We start from the raw sequence: 9,126 nt of genomic DNA on the forward strand, positions 1-9,126 counted from the left end.
TTGGGCGAGAAAATTCTAGCCATTCACTGAGAGAAAAAAATTCTTTACGTTTTTTAAAATGAATGTTCCCTTATATAATGTCCCCTGGTTTGAGACTTCACTGGTGCTAGAAGATCTAGTCAACATTTACCCTGTCAAGCTCCTCAGAATCTTGTTTCCATAAGATCACCCCTGCTTATCTATTCTTGATAGGTCAAAGCAGCTAAGTAAATCTTTTTTGAATGGTCTCCAATGTTGGTTTATCCTTAATTAAATATGGGAGCTATCATTGTATACAGCACTGCAAGTGAGGACTCAGCAACAGCCAGTGTAGTTAACCAATCCTCAATCCATCCTAACACATTACGCCGATACCATGAGCTCCTAAATTGTGCAATTAACTTTTATGTAGCACCTTATCATTTGCATTTTTAAAATCCAAATACAGAACATCATTGGATTGCCCTTTATCAGCCCTGCTTGTTATCTCCTCAATGAACTGTCGCAAATTTGTCAAATATAGTTTCTCATTCACAAAACCCAGTCTACCATGTTTAATGATAAGCTTTTCCAAATGTCCTGCAATTTCTTACTTTAATATTTGACTCTGTAGATTCTTTCAGTAGATTTGCTAAGTATGATTCGCCTCTCTTAAGTCCATGCGGACTCTGTCCAATCCTGTCACTGTTCAGTAAGAAACTTGACTGTACTCCAATATAGTTACTAAACGTATCTGTATTTCTTTTTAAAAATTGACTATTTATAAATGCTGGACCCATGCAATATCAATGAATTAGTGATTCTGAATTTGGGTTATAATGTTTTTTCTATTAATTCCTTTTCGTACTGTGTTATGCAGACAGCACCAAGTGATCACTCTTAATTGTGAGTAACTTTGAAAATAATATATTTTAAAAATGACATCCCAAAATGCTGCCTCATTATTGTGCAAGGAGGATTTTGCAATCAATAGTTTGCAGATAAAATTGAACAGATTTTTGCTGCAATTTGGCCAGACTGCAGGTTACACCAAAGTGGCAACTCTGTTGTCAAATTCTTACTTGACACTGCCCAAGGCGATACTGATGGGACTTCACTTTGCCATTCTTGTTCACCAGCTTTATTTCCAGATTTAATTCTATAATCATTCTAGAGCTTGTAATTTTAGACAACTTCTCTTTTAGGTACATATGTAAATATCATACTGAAATGTTGCACTGAATAGTACCAAATCTGAAATTAGTCTCTAATCTGATAGTAACATGGTCTGACCCTTCTACATATGTATTGGCATAAGTCTATGCCAGTTATTTTTCTGAAGCCTGTGATTCCTGATGAAGGGCTTATGCCCGAAACATCAACTCTCCTGCTTCTCGGATGCTACCTGACTTGCTGTGCTTTTCCAGCACAACACTTTTCGACTCTGATGTCCAGCTTCTTTGGTCATCACTTTCTCCTTTGAGGAGATTAAACTAAGAATAATTTTTGTTGAACAAAGTGCAATAGGAACCAATTCAATAAATTCAGATATCTCACATTTACCTTAACTATGTGAAGACTAAGACATTACCAAATTATTGTCAGTAATTGAAACCGTGCTGACAAACTTGTGCAGGATCAGTGCCTCACCTTTAGAGTGTTCCCAGATATCACGCAGCTGCAGTATTTTGTTTTGCGCTCGGCAATATGTTGTTCTCACTTGTTTCTTTGTGAAAGATTACAAAATTAACTTGGATGAATGAACTTGTGATTTCTTTAACCAATGTTGGGAGAAGAAAAAAGTCGGTATTTCAAGTGCTGATAAAGTAAAATAAACTGATAATCAGTAGAAAGGATTTAAGATGGATATGTGCATTTACACTATTGAAGGCAACCTGGCAGATTTGAATACCATTCGGGTAGTCAACAACAATACAGAAGTAACTTTATGAATTGCTTACTGTACACCAACAACACAAGCCAAGTAGTAGTGAAACCACAGATTGTCTACCATGGATTCCCAGATCTAAACAGTGCATTCCAGATATGCTCACTATCACCACCTGGGAGCAGTCTCCCAAAGTGCTCCCAGAATTTAGAAAGCGCACACACTGCCCTCCAAAGCTAAATCTGCGGTCACAGGCTTCACTCTTATTGTATATAATGACATTTATTGTTCAGTTCTTTAATGTGACAAATGAGTTTACAAACAATTTATAAAATACTTAAAATCCTGAAGAAATGTGATGTCAGCCCTTTGTAGAAGTGAATGGAAAGTGTAATGTTTGCTTGACCTTTGGCTCCATGTATCAGACCGAACTGAACCTTTAGCACGATGTGGGATGTTTCCCACACACTTTGTTTAAAAAAAGCAAAGATTATGCTCTGAGATTTAAGTGTTCAATCAGGTTTAATAAAAATCTTTCCAAAAATTGAGAGTTTGACCTCAGCTCCTTTAAAGAGACATGCTCCCGGCCTTCAATTTTGTGACATGTGATCATTCTTTGGTAAAGGTGGCTGTGTGCAACACTGCAGGATGTTGTGCTGAAGTGCCTAATTGGGTGGAGGAGCTTTATTACTGGTGTAACTTGGCTAATTTTGAGATGGAATATTACTTTGAGTTAAATCTTGTTTTTCAACTGAGACGTGCTTGTGTAACTCAAATGTGGAAACTATGCTCACGTTTGCAATGAAGAATTTAACTTTTGAAGATTAGTATTTTTCCGATCTGTTTTGGAAATAAAGTTCACTATAGAAAGCACAGTGCTGGAGAACCGCAGGTCCAGCAGCATCTCTGAGGGGAATAAATCATTGAAAGCTCCAAGTCCAGTGACCTTTTGTCCGTTCAGACGAAGAGTCACTGAAATTGAAATGTAACATTATTTTTCTCTTCACTGATGCCCTCAGAACTGCTGAGTTTCTCCAGCACTTTGTTTCTGGGGTTCAGATCTCCAGCATCTGCAGTTTATTGTTTTGTTATAGATCCTATGATTTGACTTGGGGAGCAAGAGGCAGCAACTGTGATCAACTAGAATAAAACTCTCCTACCATGAAAAAGAACACATAGTTCTTTATACTTTGCAAAACATGACTGTAAATAAGAAATACAATTAAGCTAAGTGCAAGATGGTATACCACTGGCCTTGTCTCAACATTGCTACTCATCTTTGAGGACTAATCTGTCAGAATTGTGTTTGTTCGCGTCCTTTGAGATCACATTTCACAAATGTCCCAGTTCCAATTCCTGGGCCGGGCGCAGTTACCACATTGCAGTGGGGTGGGGAGCTTTGGTTCAGCCTGAAGTTTTTGTTAAGAGCAACATTGCGGGTAAATGTTGACGGTTTTGACGAATATTGCATCATCAAACTTGGAGGAAATCCTTCCAAATATATTGATTAACTGGACTGAGCCTGTTTACATGCAGCCCTGTTAGTAGTGCTGTAATATTCTAAGTTAAGAATCACACAACACCAGGTTATAGTCCATCAGGATTATTTGGAAGCACACTAGCTTTCCGAGGGCCGCTCCTTCATCAGGTGATTGTGGAGGGCACAATTCTAAGGCACGGAATTTATAGCAAAAATTTAGTGTTATGTAACTGAAATTATCCACTGAAAAATACCTTGATTGTCTGTTGAGTCTTTCATCTGTTCGAATACCATGATAGTTTCACTTCTTTCATGTGTAAATCACAAAACCTTTTTTTAAAAGTTGCATCCCGGACATTGGCCCATCAAATCACTCATTGTATTAATCACTGCACAGTCTCAACAAAGGAATGAAACTGGATGGACCACATTACATCTACCAATGTACTGGAAAATACAACACAATCAGCCCTCTTGACCCTGCAACTTCTGTCTCACTGTGGGCCAAAACAGCAGCAGAACTGTACTCCAGCCCAATCTGAAATCTCATGGCCTGGTACATTCCCCACTCAACCATTATCATCAAGCCAGGGGAATCAACCCTAGTTCAATGGAGAGTTCCGCAGGGCATGCCAGGAGCAATACCAGGCATAACTAAAAATGAGATGCCAACTTGGTGAAGCTACCCAACCTGCATGCCAAACAGTGCAAGCAACACCAAATAGAACGATGTGATCCAACAACCAATGGATCAGATCTGAGCTCTGCAGTTCTGCCACACCTAGTCAGGAATGGTGATGGACAATTAAACAACTCACTGGAGGAAGCATCACAGATATCCCCAACTTTAGTGATGGAGGGATCTCACACATCCATGCAACAGACAAGACAACAGCATTTGCAGCAATCTTCAGCCAGCAGTGCCAAGTGGATGAGCCTTCTACATTGGTCCCTGACATCACAGACGTGAATCGACTTGGTTGAAAACTTATTTCAAATCAGATCAAGAAATGGAGAAGTAGTGTAAAGACTGTCAGCCCTACCAAAATTGTGGCAATAATACTGATGGCTGTGCTCCAGAAATTGCTGCCCACCAAGACAAGTCCAGCACTGGCACCTACTGACATTGTGGAACATTGCTCAGGGATGTTCAACACAAAAACACAGGGCAGATCCAACCCAGCCAATTTCCCTCCATCAGTCGACATTCACTTTGCAGTGTCATCAACAGTGCTGTCATGCAGCTGCTCAGCAATAACCTTCTGTGACACCCAGTTTGGGTTCTGCCAGGGCCACTCAGTTCCTGATCTTGTCACAGACTTGATTCACAAACTGACAAACAGCTGAATTCCAGAGGTGAGGTGAGGGTGATAGCCCAGTCCCACTCCATGACCACTATTTCGACTTCAGTGATATCACCTGACCTCACCACAGTCTCAGCTCATTTACTGAAACTCTCATTCATTTATTTTGTTAACTCTAGATTTCATTATCTTAACCCACTCCTGGCCAGCATCCCACAATCACCCTCCCTATAATCTCCAGAATATTGAAAACTCTACCGGCCAAGTGCTCACTTGTACCAAAACTTGCTGATCCATCAAAAGGCTCCCATTTATAAGCAACAGCAATTTACTTTCACACCCTTGGTTTAATTCCGGGCTGTAATCATTCCTATCTTCCTGCACCACACACCCTTTCATATCTCAATAACTTAGTTTAGACTCCCAATGATGGGTTTATTTTTGAGTTCAGCTGTGTGACTGTTTCTATAGATTCCAAGGCAAAATGGTCAGGAATTCCCACCCTCTAAGATCTGCTTTCTTCCTTTAAGGCATTCCTGAAAAATAGCTTATTTGGCAATGGTTTTGGTCACTGGACATAATATTCTCCAGCTGTGGCCTTATGTCAAAAGTTCTCAATATTTTTGTGAAATTAAAAACATGTTGATTTGTACAGATATCTTCTACTCTTCACTATTGCTGAGTGAATAATCTGTAATGTCTCTTACCCAACCACGTTGTGGGAGCATCTTCACCATACCAACTGCAGCTGTACAAGGAAGTCAAACATCAGCCTCTCCACAGGCAACACGGCTTTGGCCTTGATCACTGATATCTGTGGAAGGAGAAATACACATGATGTTTCAGGGAGTGCAATATGAATTATAGGGAATGAAAATGGTGCAGAATTTGACTGTCAGAAATGGAAGGAAAATCCACTCACTATTGGAAAACAAGAATTCTTGACTGTCAAAGATATTGTGGAAAAAATAACCTGATCATGGAGCAGCATACGGTCAGGAGTCGGGCAGCAGTGGACAATCCATTTATGAAAAGGTCTGTGAACGCAGTAGTAAAATACTAAACATGGCAAAAATACACTCACGTGAGACTGAGGAAGCTAGATAACGAACAAGTGGACATCAAGGAGCCCAGAGGTGAATCAGAGCACTGTTCACTTTTATGATCCCACAGTCAGAGATGTCTAGCACAAAAACAGACTCTTCAGTCCAACCCATCTATGCAAACCAGATATTCTAACCTAAACTATTCCCATTTGCCAGCACTTGACTGACATCCCTCTGAACCCTTCCTATTCAAATGCCTTTTAAATGTTACAATTTTGGTTGACCTTTAGGCTCCTTTTGAATTTTCCCCTCTCACCCTAAACCTATATCCTCGAGTTCTGGGCTCCACCTCCCCAGGGTAAACACCTTGTCTATTTATGCGATCCATGCCCCTCACGATTTTATACACCTCTTCAACATCACACCTCAGCCTATGACACTCCAGGGAAAATGGCCCCAGCCTATTATGCCTCTCCCTGTAACTCAAATCCTCTAACCCTGGCAACATCCTTAAAAAAATCAATTCTCAAACCTTCCATGTTTCAGTGCCTCTTTCTGATAAGAGGGAGACCAGAATTCCACACAATATTCCAAAAGTGGCCTAACCAATGTCCTGTACAGCTCCTTTACTCAATGCTCTGACCAACGAAGGGAAGAATCCCAAACAATTTCTTCACTGTCCTATCTACCTGTGACTCTACTTTCAAGGAACTATGAACCTGCATTCCAAGGTCACTTTGTTCAGCAAGACTCTCCAAGACCTTACAATTCAGTGTGAGTCCTGCTCTGATTTGCTTTTCTAAAATGCAGCACCTCACATTTATCTAAATTAAACCCTATCTGCCACTCCGCAGCCCATTGGCCCATCTGATCAATATCCCATTGTATTCTGAGACAACTTTTATCACTGTCCACAATACCTCCAATTTTGGTGTCATCTGCAAACTTACGAACAGTACCGGCTCTATTCACAATCAAATCATTTAAATGGATGAAGAAACAAATCCAAGAAAAAAAACATCAATTTCTCTGGGTTTGAATGTGCTCTGGGTAAATCCTGCCCTATGAATCTCTACCAGGGAGGGCTGCACATACATACCTCTGAACTTTGCCCCCAACAAAGCTGGCAGCCGCGCACGTGTCCAGTGAATCGTTGCCCCGAATAAAGATGGCAGCGATCACACAATGAGGTTATTTTCCAGTTTACTGCAAAAACAGGACTGTAAGTTTCAAATTTGTATTTTCCGATGTGCACCAAATGTTTGTAAAACCTCTTAGCCCATACCAATACCATTTCCCTCCCGCTTCCTGCTGTTTATTTCTTTCCTTACCAACAGCTCTCCATCCACATGTCCCGCACATCCGCGCCCACCGTGAGGATGATCACGTGGTATAGTCTAGTCCCGTCCCTCATTTACTCTGATTGGTCGGAGCACCAAATGCCCCGCCAGGTCCTCCAGCTGTGCCCCTGCCTTTCCATTGGTCTTCCGCTGACATCAACTACCAGGGGCCCATTGTTGCCTGGAGCATGCGCACTGCTTCACGGCTTTTGTTGCTGTTTATCAGTTACAAGAGTGAGACACAAAGTTAAAAATCACACAACCACCTGATGAAGAAGCTGCAAAGCTAGTCCTTCCAAATAAACCTGTTGGACTATAACCTGGTGTTCTGTGAATTTTAATTTTGTCCATCCTAATCTAACACCAGCACCTGAAAGTCAAGAGTGTGGGAGGAATGCAAAATATAACAACAAAAGAACTAGGAACAGGAGAAGGCCGTCCTGCCCTTTGAGCTTGCTCTGCCATTCATTAAGATCATGGCTGATCATTTCGTGGACGCAGAACCATTTACTAACGTTCTCACCATATCCCTTAATTAATTAATTAATTCTTTTTTAAAAAGCTACCTTAGCTTTAAAAACGTTTACTGAACTAGCATCAACTACTTCCCTGGGCAATGAATTCCACAGAGGTCAAGAAGTTCTTCTCAATTCAGTCCTAAATTTGCTGCCTCTAGTCTTATAGTGATGCTCTCTTGTCCTAGCTTCACCTGCCAGTGGAAACATTCCCTCTACTTCTATTTTATCCATTCCATTCATTATTTTATATGTTTCCCATTCTTCTGATTTCCAATGAATATAATCCCAATCTACTCAGTCTCTGTTAAGCTAACCCCCTCAACTCCGGAATCAACCTAGTTAACCTCCTCTGCACCCCCTCTAGTGCCGGTACATCCTTGAGCAAGTAAGGAGACAAAAACTGCATGCAGTACTCCAGGTGTGGCCTCACCAGCACCCAATACAGCTGGGACATAACCTCTGCTTTTAAACACAATCCCTTCAGCAATGAAGGCCCAAATTCCATTTGCTTTCTGAATTGATTGTTGTACCTGGTGACCAACCTTCATGCAGAAGGTTACTCAGGTGCCCCTACATAGCAAATAATGCAACTTTTTAAAACTCAAGTAATAATCTCTTTTTTAATGTTACTCCAACCAAACAGTAGGACTTTACATTTATGTACATTCTATTCCAAATGCCAGCCCATTGCCCACTCACTCACTGTATCTCTGTTCCTCTGCAAAGTTTCACAGTTCTCTGCACACTTTGTTCTGCTACTCATCTTAGTCTCATATGCAAACTTTGACACCCGACATGTGGTCCCCAACTCCAAATCATCTGTATCAATTCTAAATAATCGCAGTCCCAACACTGATCCCTGAGGCACACTATCAGTAACTGATTGCCAGCCGGAATAGTACTCATTTATCCCCACACTTTGCTTCCTGTTAGTCAACCAATCTTCTATCCATGATAATACTCTACTCCTAACACCATGCACCTTTATATTATGCAACTGCCTCTTGCACAGCACCTCGTTGAAGGCCTTTTGGAAATCCAGGTACACCGCATCCACTGGGTCCTTGTTGTCCACCTTGCTCGAAATGTCTTCATAGAATTCCAAAAGATTTGTGAAGCATGACCTGCCCTACATGAACCCACGCTCTGTTGTCCAATGGGACAATTGCTATTAAGATTCCCTGCTATTTCTTCCTTAATAATAGACGCAAGCATCTTTCCCACGACAGAGAATAAGCTAACTTGTGTATAATTCCCCACCTTTTGTCCACCTCCTTTTTAAAAACGTGGCGTCACTTTTGCTGCTTTCCAATCTGCTGGGACTGCCACAGAGTCCAGTCAATTTTGGAAAATTACTGCCAGTGCATTTGCTATTTCTCCTGGCATCTCCTTTAGTACCCTGGGATGCATTCCATCAGGCTCAGAAGACTTTTCTGTCATTAGCTCAATTAACTCCAACAGTCCAACACTAGCTGTTCCGTAATAATGACAGTTTCCAAATCCTCACCTATCTTTGTCTCTTTGCTAATTATTGGCAAGATATTAGTTTCCTCCACTGTGATATCCCATAATTAAATGTTCCTTCTCATTTT

This window comes from Chiloscyllium punctatum, chromosome 12, assembly GCF_047496795.1.
Source record: "Chiloscyllium punctatum isolate Juve2018m chromosome 12, sChiPun1.3, whole genome shotgun sequence".
Lineage (NCBI taxonomy): Eukaryota > Metazoa > Chordata > Chondrichthyes > Orectolobiformes > Hemiscylliidae > Chiloscyllium > Chiloscyllium punctatum.